Here is a 12,486-nt window from a genome sequence, read left to right as displayed (position 1 = left end):
ACCCCATTAACCACCAACTGGCGATGACGTCAAAGCGGCACTTGTGACAGGCTAGGTGCACTCGGAGGCCACGTGAAGTGTCAAAAGCTCGGTGCAGAATTACAACCGTCACAGATGTTGGCGGCCGTGAACGGGAATCGAACTCGGGTGGACAGGGCGAGCGTAGCGCCCGTAGCTCGCCTACCGCCGTGCTCCTAAAGCGGCGGGCACGCAGCCTGTCCGCACCCCCCCCCCCCCCCGCCTAGGTGCGTGACGTCATTTATGGACGGCCCCTTAAGGGCGCCACAGAAGAAGAGTATTCGTCACACTGCCGGGGTCACCCCCCCCCCTCCTGTGTGGCACAGATTAAAATAAAACGTTTCGATTTCAATGCCATCACCTTCACGGGTCGTGCTCTGGCGCAAAACTGTGACCCGCTACGACAGATGCTCACTTTTGGCACAATTTCGAACAAAAACCTTGGCGGTGTTGCACTACAACAACGACGACAACAAAAAACGACGGATTTATTTTGGCTTCGGGTTTTTTTCTTTGTCTGTTATTGGTGCTTTGCCGCGCGTTTCATAGAGAGGGCTCGTCGGTCCCGTCGGGCGTGTCGACAGTGAGACGCGCTTGGGGATGCGCTCGGAGGTGGGAACTGCATCAAGCTCACTCCTGGACCCCCCCCACACCCCCCGTAGTCGTTGTGTCGGGCCACCCACCGGGTTTACTCTCCGCACGTGAATTCAATCGGAAAACAACGAAACCTGTGGAGCATTTGTCGACGCGTGTCTGGGTGCACGTGGACGTGTTGGGGTGCACGTGGACGTGTTGGGGTGCACGTGGACGTGTCGGGGTGCACGTGGACGTGTCGGGGTGCACGTGGACGTGGAGCATTTGTCGAGGCGCGTCGGGGGTACACGGGAGGCGAGCGTGCGCCACCCACCACGCCTCCCACCACGCCTCCACCACCGCTCGCATCACCGCTCCGCATTCCATCACCCGCCGCGCTCTTCCCAACGTCCCCGCTTGCTCCCGGAATCGCCTTTCCGCGAGCCAACGGACGTCGGTGGGAAAGAGTGAATAAATAATAATAATGATGACGACTGTGAAAGTCACGCTACGGAGGAGGAGGAGTCGCCCGTCCTACAGGAGGTCGTGGGTTTGACCCTGACGCCTGCATATTTGAGATTTGCATGTTCTCCCCGTGGTCGCGTCGATTTTTCTCCGGGTCCTCCGATTTTCCCTAAACGTTAAGAAACATGCATTAAGAGTATTTGGCTGCTATAAATTTCGACGTGATAAGCCACTTCGTTGAGCTATCATTTGTGGCCGGGTCACTTCTGAAAAGAGCGAAAAACTCAGTGGGCCTTACCTGGTAAAATAAACAAAATACAGGTAGTAGTTTGTGGGACGTCCTTTGCCAGTACCAAAATATGAGAATAGGTTTTCCCCTTTTCTTCTGGCAACAAAACAGGTGTGAAGATGTTAAAACACCAAACTGAAACCTTTTGCAAGGAATCATGTCTGCATTAGCCACAATACTTGTGGTCAGAATGCAAATAAAAACACACTCTGATAATGAATGCATTGTCCTTGAAACTGATTGGTCCACATCAGAGACAGCTTTCTTCCGAGCCTAGTCTCATAACGGTGTTAGACCAGAGGACGCCAATCCAATCAGTTTCAAAGATAACGCAGATATTATCAGAGTATGTTTTTTGTTTGCCTTCTGACCACAAGTATTGTGGTTATGCAGACATGATTGCTTGTAAAATAAAACCACCTCTACGGGGAGGGTTTGCCGTGCTTGTTTGTTTCACACTTAACTTAAAAATATTGGAAGAACGTAATCAGCCAGGCTATGCGTTAACTGTGTGCTAACCGACTCTCTGTGTTGCATTGCATTATATTTCCAAGTTTACTATGTTGTTTTCTCATTCATTTGTACCTGATGATGGTTGCTTGTGTTGCAATAGAAATGTCGTATTCTATTATTATTTCATTTTATTTCTTTCTACGTGACTTTACCGAAAGAACCAAAGAGTAAGTTCTTGTAAAAGGTTTCAGTTTGGTGTTTTAACATCTTAACACCTGCTTTGTTGCCAGAAGAAAAGGGGAAAACCTATTCTTATAGTAATTTTTTTCTTAAGTGGATTTAGATTTAGTAATAGGTTTTTACCCTTTTAGCTGGTACAAAATCTGACACCTTTATACAAGGCATCATGTTTGCAATAACCTCAACACAAGAAGTCAAAATGCAAACAAAAATAAACTACTCTGATGATGATAATGATATGCACTGTCCTTGAAGTTGATTGGTCCACACCCGAGACAGCTTTCTTTAGAGCCTAGTCTCCATTGGTGTTGGACCAGATGACGCCAAAAGGCGTACACCTCAAAGACAGCGCACTATCAGAGTATTGAGAGCTCGGGGTAAGCATTTACACTATGAGATCTCCTTTACCAGTGGCAAAATATAGCAATAGGTTTTTACCATTTTAACTGGTACAAAATCTGACACCTTTATACAAGGCATCATGTTTGCAATAACCTCAAACATGATGCCTTGTATAAAGGTCTCAGATTTTGTACCAGTTAAAATGGTAAAAACCTATTACTATATTTTGCCACTGGTAAGGGAGATCTCATAGTGGATTTAGATTAGTTTTTTTTAATAAACCACGCGTGTCGCACTGTGACATGCCCCACGTGCCGGTTCCCACACTGCACCACACAGTCAACTACCGGTCATGCAAATGCACACACGCAAATACTCTCACACAAACTCGTATGTAAAAAAGCATAATAATTAGAGGGGTAACAATTTACAGCCCTTCCTCAAACCAGTGCTCAATGGAAGCCTCCCCAATGATATTTTTTTGGGTTGTGAAGATTGTTTTGACCATTTTGACCATATTCTTGGTTCTTTCGGTAAAGTCAGGTAGAAGGGAAATAATAAAATAATAAAATAATAAAAATAAAACAATAAAATTCTCACGACGTTTCGATTGCAATCGATTGCTATTTCATTATTTCCCTTTTACGTGACTTTACCCAAATAACCAAGAATATGAATCCCTGCAGTCACGAAAGCTTTAAATCGAAATATTGACCATACTTCACTGCACTGGTCAGTGCCGGTTGGTCAAAGAGTGGGTGGGGGGCGTGGGGGGTGACAGGAACCCGCTAAGATATCAACCCAACGTTCCCTTGCGGCCATTACCAGGATAACATCACGGGTCCGTCTTAACGTAACTTTGAGATCGATGAAACCAGAAAGGAAATTGTTGAGACAAACTAGGTTAACAAAATGTTACGGGTCTTGAGGCACAATATGCACTCTAATGGCGTCCCAGTGACATCACAGTTGGTTCCTGTATGACGTCATTCTGGCACCGTTATGTGGAATTGATTAGGTTATGATTCTTCGAAGGTAGAGATATCGCCCACCGGAGGATTCTAAAACCCTCTTTTTACTTCTTAAAATGATGTTACTACAGACTCAGAACGTAAACCAAACGTAGTTTTCGTAACTTATTTCCTTCATACCTTTCCATCTGAGCCACTAGCGACCCTTGGCAATTTCGCTTTTTTTTAATATATGTTTGTATTTATATGAATGCCGTGCGTATATGTATAAGCGTATGCATAGGTGTGAATGCTGTATAGGTTACTATTCATGTGCCGATTTGAAAACTGGTCATCAGAAATCATTTTTTTTAAATGTAATTCCCCTCGGGTCCCATAGTGTAAACCCGTGCAATCTCCAACCCTTACTATCCGCTCGCTCTCTCCACTGGCCTCCCTCTCTGTTCACGTGCTGTGAAGAAGGGCCAATGGGCCGAAACGTCGGCGGTTATGTTTTCTATTCTTTTCTTGAAGTCCACAGCGTTTGTTGACAAGTGTGTTGAGTTTTTGTTCACGTTGTGTGTACACTGCCAATTGCTGTGGGGATAGAAGCGTGAAACAAAGCACTGGATGGATCGTGTGTAATGGGTGCACGTGATTTAGAACAGCCACTAGAGGCCGCTATGTTCACCAAAATATTAAACACACCAAATTGTGACTTAATTTGCACTTTGATTCGCCGGCTTCAGATGTGGAATTTTCAGGGTGGAACTTGATGACGCTTTTTTTTTATTCACTCTCACCGCATTATATCTTTGTGCCTGGCTTCTCTAAATGTCCATCCTCGTTATTTCACAAGAACCGTTCAATCCCCACGCTAAACGAGCACAGCTCTCCCCTTGCGTTTGGAACGGATAAACATAATATTTCAAGCGCGTGCTGAATTTACATAATTGTAATGTAGCCGTATCCAGCGTGCGTAATAACACGAATACTTTAAGGAAAAAATAACGTAAAGCAAAAATTTATTGGGAATCATAAACTCGTTATGTTCTGCAATTAACACGAAATGTAATAATTATTGATTAAAGCAATTTAGTTCGCATTTCTTTTAGGAGAAAGCGGCAATAATCGTTGCCCAGTCAAAACGTGTCGACGAATTATTTTACTTCGCAAAAACTGCAACGTTTTTTTGTTACATTTTAAGTACCTCGCGTGATCTTTACAAGGATTTTAATATTTTATGGAGGGCTTCGAGCATTGCGTTCTGCCTCGTAATGTCTCGTGTACGTTTCATAGATGCAGCGTGTGATTTATGTGGCTTGTTCTCAAGAATCATACGCGAGCTCCCCGTGTATACAAAGGATATCATTGGGAATCAATCCCCATTGATTGCCATCAATCACGTTTTGTAATTAAAGGATGTTGAATCTTTTTTTTATTTTAATAATGCCAATTGTAATGAATGCATAAGTATAACAGCTTGCGGTTACTTTATTTGCACGTGGCGATGTGCCTACGAGATGGGTTTGAGCATGTATGCGCACGTGCGTTATCCCATTCGCGTGTGAGTGCTGTCTGTGTGTCTGTACGATTGTTGTGTAGCGCATGCGTGCGTGGTGTGTGTGTGTGTTTGTCTACGTTTTGCGCGTGGGTGCATATTGTGTGAGCCGGGTGGCTAAAGTATAGCTAGTTGGGGGCTGTCCATAAATGACGTCACGCTCCTAGAGGGGGGGGGGGGGTCAGACATTTGTGACGATGTGTGACGAGGGGGGGGGGGGGGGTTGAGAAATGTGACGTCACATCAAAATGCGCAACTTTAAATAAATATAGACAACACGTTCTACTTAATTAAATATACTTTTTAATAGATGTTTTGTCCTACAGCATCAGAGTGCAGCGCCACATTAAATACGCACTACAATGACAATAGTTTAAAGCGATTTGAAGCATGTTTTATTTTTTGGGGGATCAGAGCTTTGTAGCGTCATATTTGAGGGGGGGGGGGTCTGACTTTTTGTGACGCCACGTGACGAGGGGGGGGGGGGGCGCTAAAAATCGTCCAAAATCGCGTGACGTCATTTATGGACGGTCCCTTGGTACAGTCAACTAAACTCAACTATTTGTTTTTATTTGACTAGGTAAGGCCCCCTGAGCTATGCAGCTATTTTTAAATCCTTTATATTAAGTTCACTTGCTTGCTTGCTTGCGCGCTTAAGACCGTGCAAATCTTTCGGTCGTTTTTCAACCCACTTCCCGTGATCCAATCGAGCTGACATTTTGCACACAGACTCGTTGTGCGTGACAATTTATTTTCGTGAAAAAAAATTTTCTCCAAAATTTTACACTTTTTAGGAAAAAATAAATTTCATATTTTATTTAAAATACCAATGTGATAAAAATGAAACTCTTACTCAAGAAAAACAGAAATGAATAGTAAAATAAACCGATGCCACGCATATAAAGGATTTATAGTGAAAAACTTTGTTTTTACGGGTTATTTTTTTTTATCCTTTATATTAAGTTCACTTGCTTGCTTGCGCGCTTACGACCGTGCAAATCTTTCAGTCGTTTTTTAACCCACTTCCCGTGATTCAATCGAGCTGACATTTTCCACACAGACTCGTTGTGCGTGACAATTTATTTTCGTGAAAATTATTTTTTTAAAATTTTTACACTTTTTAGGAAAAAATAATGGTATGACTGTGTGTGTGGGGGGGGGGGGGGGTCTGTTTGTATGTATGTGCGTGCAAGTCTTCATCCTGGTTCTGGTTGTATGTGCTTGCGTGTGTGAGTGCGTGAGACGAGGTGGCCGAGTGGTTAAGGCGATGGACTGCTAATCCATTGTGCTCTGCACGCGTGGGTTCGAATCCCACCTTCGTCGCGATTTTATTTTTAAATCCTTTATATTAAGTTCGCTTGCTTGCTTGCTTGCGCGCTTACGACCGTGCAAATCTTTCGGTCGTTTTTTAACCCACTTCCCGTGATCCAATCGAGCTGACATTTTGCACACAGACTCGTTGTGCGTGACAATTCATTTTCGTGAAATTTTTTTTCCAAAATGTTACACTTTTTAGGAATTTTTTTTTATATGTAATTACCAATTGCTTAATGGTGGCAGGCAATCATCTGACCCATAGGTGGCAGCCATCTCAAGCCAGATGACGAGATGACTCTAGCCGCCACGCATATAAAGTATTTATAGTGAAAAACTTTGTTTTACGGGTTAATTTTTTCAGAAGCGACCTGGCCACACATAATGGCTCAACGAACTGGCTTACCACGTGCCAATGTATAGCAGCCAAATATTATAAACGCGTGATGTTAGTGCTAAATGTAGATGGGAAAACCGGAGGATCCGGAAAAAAAATCCACACTACCACGAGTTGTTCGGGATCTATCCCACGACCTCCTGAACACCAGGCGAGGTAGTTAAGATCTCGCCACCAGGTCAGTCAACCCATGGCACTTTGGTCTGTACCGTGACCTCCTGCCAGCGAGCCTTTGACACTTCACATGGCCTCAAGGTGCACCTAGCCTGGCACAAGTACCGTGGTGACCTCACCGCCACTTAGTGGCGAATGACGGTTGTTGTTGTTGGGACTGGTGGTGCAGTGGTTAGCGCAGTGTGCTACGAACCCGGATAACCGAGTTCGATTCCCGCTCACGGCCAACATCTTCAGCCTCCCATAGGTCGACTCAGCCTTAAATACGTGCCTGCTACAGCTGTGAAACATCAGCAATTGGGAAACAAAGGTGGCCAGGCGTGGTGTTGGCCACCAACTCTCTCGTGTGCCGTTCCCGCCTTTATAGGTGCTCGCTAACAGCACTTGCCCCAACAGTCTGTAAAGGCTATACGGGGGTCTTTGCCTCTGTGTGCAACACGTGATCAGCGGCCGCGTTCAAATTTACAACGTCGAGTGTCTCAAGCACATCTGTAGGATAAGGGTGTGCAACACGCACAACATAATTTACAACAACACAGAGAGAGAGAGAGGGGAGGGAGGAGGGGAGAGAGAGCAAGAAACTCCCCACTATTAGTTACATTTCAGTGACATTAACTGCGTCGTAATGAATTACCGAACGGCTTTGCGGACGCGCGGATAAGCCCGTCGCCGACGGTGTGCGTGATGCACAGAAGCGACGAGCGAGCTGGAGATGCCGGTAGATGTGACACATTCGTCAAAGGCAGTGCGGTGTGCGGAGGGGGGGGGGGTGTTCTGAAATGACTCACAATCCCGTATAAGTGTGGCACATTAACATATAAATACCCCCCAAGACTTCCTCGCGCTGTCAGAATTACGACCGTTTAATTTTTACGTTTTCGCCTTTGCTCAAGAACTACGGCCCCCCACTCCTCCTCCTCAAGATTCACGCCGCCCCCCCCCCCACCCCCGTTCTTTTCGGGGAGCAGGGATATTTACGTTAACTCAGTCTGCGGCACGTTAAAGAGATTGACGGGCGAGACCGTGACTCTTCGCAGCCAATAGGAACGGCGGAGCAGGTCGCGTCGGGGCTGAGAAGAGAGGAGGTCACGAGATTTCTTGCCGCGTTGAGTGGAATAAGAGGCGCGCGAGTGTGTGTGTATGCGTGTGTCTGTGCGTGTGTGTGAGTGTGCATGTGTGTCTGTGCGTGTGCGCGTGTGTGTGCGTGCGTGCGTGTGTGCGCGCGTGTGTGTGCGTGTGTGTGCACGTGTGTGTGCGTGTGTGCGTGTGTGTGTCTGTGCATGCATGTCTGTGCGTGTGCGTGTGTGCGTTTGTGTGTGCGCGTGTGCGTGTGTAGCGGTTAGCGCTGCGCTACGAACCTGGCGACCCGGGTTCGATTCCCGCTCACGGTCAACACCAGTGGCGATTTTCTGAACCGGTCCTGGGCCTCCCCTAGGTTGACTCAGCCTCAAATAAGTACCTGGTGCGGCGTGTAAACATCGCCGCTAGGGAGACAAAGGCGGCCGGGCGTGGTGTTGGCCACCCACCCACTCGTGTGCCGCTAACAGCACTTGCCCCTACAGTCTGTTAAGGCTATACGGGGGATATTTGTCTTTTTTTGTACGTGCGTGTGTGTGTGTATGTGTGCATGCTATACATTTCCACGTGACAAGCCACTTCGCTTCTGAAAAAAGGGACATAGTTCAGTGGGCTTTACCTGGTAAAATTATAAATAGAATAACAAAAAATAGGCTGCGGGCGATGAATTTTCTCCAACGATTCCGTTTTCCTCCCGTAAGCCACGCGTTAACGGCAATTGGCCAAATGCCCCAATATAAAGTCGCGAGACAGCACCGAGTAAAATAAACAACATTATTTATACTACGATGATTATTATTATTATTGTTGCCTCCTTCAATGTCCCCATGGTCGGCTCACGTGGGCGCTGCGTGTGCCAGCGCACGGGTGGTGCCAGCGGGCACTGCCCCCCCCTCCCCCTTAACTGGTACTTAAGAGCTTACACCTTGAATCCCTGCCTCACTTAATGCAGCAAATCTGGCTGTGACGGTCCCACCTGATGACGGAGACTTGTGTTGCCTCCGAAACGTCGTGATTTTAATTGTTTTATTTTTATTAATTTTAATTTCATTTTTTACCTACGTGACTTTACCGAAAGAACTAAGAGTATGAATCCTTGCAGTCACGAAAGCTTCAAATCTAGAATTGCCCGTGCCCTCCGGCGAGAGCCACCGCTGAGCTTGCGTCCGTTTGGCCGTGAAGTGGCTTGCGGGTTCCACCGAACGGCGAGTTCGCTCCGCCGGCGATTCACACGTGCAGTTAGCATGTGCGTATGTATGTTGAACTTCTTTCGCACCGTACTCAGCACAACCGCGCTAATCGGAGGCGCGCTGGAAGGACGACAAACTATACACACACACACGGCAGTTACCAAGGGTGCGTCAGCTCCCGACGGCCGCGGAAGCGCATCTGAAAGCGCGCGATGCAGTGGCCGTCTTTGTTCGATGGCCAGTCAAACGCCGCCGCTGCTGCGAGGATGAGCGCAGTTGGCTTGATGGGTTATGCTCATTGACGAGATCAGCGAGGTATTGTGGCAATTTGCGTGTGTGGTTACTAAAAAATAAACTTTGCGCGTGACAGCAGAGCGCCGCGTTCACCGTGCGGCTTTAGCGCAGCAGTGGAGCGGATCGCGAACGCGGCAAAGTCGGGGGAAGAGACCCAAGCCATCTGCCACCACGGTCGTGGCTTCACCGGTGCCATTGGCGCAAGAGGGGCCGGGCACGTGGCGCGTGCCACGCCAGGATTCCGTCCGTCGCGCTCGGCACCGCAATGTGGAATTTCCACCACTGGATCGGGACAGCGAGCATTGCTCCGTGTCTGGGGTTCTTCACTCGGAACGTCCGATGTGTATTCGGAAGCCTCAGGAGCTATGCACTTTGAAGTCATCTACGTTGAAATTTTTAGAACTGATTTTTTCGTGTCTAGTTTGAGTGTCTTTCCCCCCGCATCTCCGATGATCGCGGTTGGCTACGTACGCTGCGAAAGAAGTTCAACATGCATACATACAGTTGTGTGTAGTAGCGAGTGGTGTGTAGTAGTGAATGTGTAGTGAGAGTGTATGAGTGAGTAGTGTATAGCACTGAGTGTGTGGAGGTGAGTGTGTAGTAGTGAGTGTGTAGTAGTGAGTGTGTAGTGGTGAGTGTGTATGAGTGAGTGGTGTATGGTAATGTGTGTGTAGTAGTGAGTGTGTAGTAGTGAGTGTGTAGTGGTGAGTGTGTATGAGTGAGTGGTGTATAGTACTGTGTGTATAGTAGTGAGTGTGTAGTAGTGAGTGTGTAGTGAGTGTGTATGAGTGAGTGGTGCATGGTACTGTGTGTGTGGAGGTGAGTGTGTAGTAGTGAGTGTGTATGAGTGAGTGGTGTATGAGTGAGTGGTGTATAGTACTGAGTGTGTAGTAGTGAGTATCTATGAGTGAGTAGTGAGTGTGTGGAGGTGAATGTGTAGTAGTGAGTGTGTATGAGTGAGTGATGTATAGTACTCAGTGTGTAGTAGTGAGTATGTAGTAGTGAGTGTGTATGAGTGAGTGGTGTGTAGTAGTATGTGTGTGGAGGTGAGTGTGTAGTAGTGAGTGTGAATGAGTGAGTGGTGTGTAGTAGTGAGTGTGTATGAGTGAGTGGTGTATAATACTGTGTGTGTGGAGGTGAGTGTGTAGTAGTGAGTGTGTATGAGTGAGTGGTGTGTAGTAGTGAGTGTGTATGAGTGAGTGGTGTATAATACTGTGTGTGTGGAGGTGAGTGTGTAGTAGTGAGTGTGTATGAGTGACTGGTGTATAGTACTGAGTGTGTAGAGGTGAGTGTGTAGTAGTGAGTGTGTAGTAGTGAGTGTGTATGAGTGAGTGGTGTGTAGTAGTATGTGTGTGGAGGTGAGTGTGTAGTAGTGAGTGTGTAGTAGTGAGTGTGTATGAGTGAGTGGTGTGTAGTACTATGTGTGTGGAGGTGAGTGTGTAGTACTGAGTGTGTAGTGAGTGTGTATGAGTGAGTGGTGTATAATACTGTGTGTGTGGAGGTGAGTGTGTAGTAGTGAGTGTGTAGTAGTGAGTGTGTATGAGTGAGTGGTGTATGATACTGTGTGTGTGGAGGTGAGTGTGTACAGTTAAAGGCTACACGGGGGATCTTTGTCTTTGTATGTGCCAGCACCGTCGGGTCGCCTTCCGAAACGTGGGGCACACCCCCCCCCCCCCAGACCGCTTGCTACGCGTGAAGAATTGACAGGGCGCGTGGAGGCTGGGCCATCAACAGAGCGGGAGGAGGGAACGTTCTGCGCTGCATTTCACGCGGACGGGCGCAGTCGGCGCGCTCACCAATGAAATGGCAAGCGATGAACCCCCCCCCCCCACACACACAAACCCGGCAAGCGAGAGAGATGGAGAGAGAGACTGGGAGCGGGGGGGGTCCTAGCGGGCTGGCAGCGGCATTCATGAACAGTCGGCAGGAACACCTCGAACGCAACTCGCACTCGACACGAGCGCTGTGCTCATTGTGCGGGTTTTTTGGGTTTCAACCGCACCACCCCCGCCCCCCCCAAAAGCAACGAAAAGAAAACGTGACAGCAGTGACATCACCTCTGAGAGCGAGAGAGATAGCAAAAGAGATAGCGAGAGAGAGAGAGCGAGAGAGTGAGCGAGAGGTGGGGGTTTACATAAAGCTAAGTAAAAAAATTAATTAAAAAAATTACGAAATGATGAACGAAGCAAAGTGCCGAATGCACCGAGCATCTTCTTGTTTCCACTGATCGTAAAAAAAAAGAGAGAGAGCTAAGGGGCCATCCATAAATAACGTCACGCGATTTTGGAAGATTTTTGACCCCCCCCTCCTCGTCACACGGCGTCACAAAAAGTGAGACCCCCCCTCAAATATGACGTCACAAAGCTCTGCCCCCCCCCCAAAACCATATTTCCATTTTTAAAATAAAACATGCTTCAAATCGCTTTTAATAAAGGCGCTGCACTCTGATGTTGTAGGAGAAAACATTGATTAAAAAGTCAATTTAATTAAGTAGAACGTGTTGTCTATAATTATTTAAAGTTGCGCATTTTGATGTGACGTCACGTTTCTCACCCCCCCCCCCCTCGTCACACATCGTCACAAATGTCTGAACCCCCCCCCCAGGTGCGTGACGTCATTTATGGACGGAGAGAGAGAGAGAGAGTTGGGCCCCAGCTGCGCGCCAGCAGAGAGAAGAGGTCGCGTTCATTAACGGAATCTGTTGCAATGACCTTTCACCGCGTTTTTGTTGTTATTGTTGTTGTTGTTTCCCAGCGTGTGAAAAAAATATATACGAATACGAAAAATACGCGTAAAATATAAATAAATAAAGCAACAAGCAGCGCGACACGCGGTTTTCTCTTTTTAAACGCACTTAAAAATAACGAGGGCATTTCAAATCGTCGCGCTTTAACACCAAATAACTCTACGGCTTGTAATTGAAGACAAGAGTGGGAGCGTTATTAAAGATGTTTATTCTTGCCGAAGGCAAAGGTTTCGAATGATCATCGTGTCGGTTGTGTAATGCAGTGTAGTGCTTTGCGTCTGTGTGTGTGTGTCTCCGTTATATAGCCTGAGGCGGCCTCGGGGAATCCCAGGACCAGTTCAGATAATCGTCACTGGTGTTGGCCGTGAGCGGGAATCGAACTCGGCTCGCCGGGTTCTGAGTG

General features: G+C 47.1%; 1 non-coding gene across 1 annotated transcript; it reads left to right on the top strand.

Moving 5' to 3' along the window:
• The first annotated feature begins 6,132 nt into the window (after window positions 1–6,132).
• Window positions 6,133–6,214, top strand: TRNAS-GCU (transfer RNA serine (anticodon GCU)). The gene has a single exon. It is a non-coding gene; the product is annotated as a tRNA-Ser (tRNA).
• The last annotated feature ends 6,272 nt before the right edge of the window (window positions 6,215–12,486 follow it).

Source organism: Lethenteron reissneri, chromosome 18, assembly GCF_015708825.2.
Source record: "Lethenteron reissneri isolate LAM-NWPU_2019-01 chromosome 18, ASM1570882v1, whole genome shotgun sequence".
NCBI classification, from domain to species: domain Eukaryota; kingdom Metazoa; phylum Chordata; class Hyperoartia; order Petromyzontiformes; family Petromyzontidae; genus Lethenteron; species Lethenteron reissneri.
Note: the sequence above shows the minus strand (reverse complement) of the source record. Positions and strands in the feature narration are given on the sequence as shown.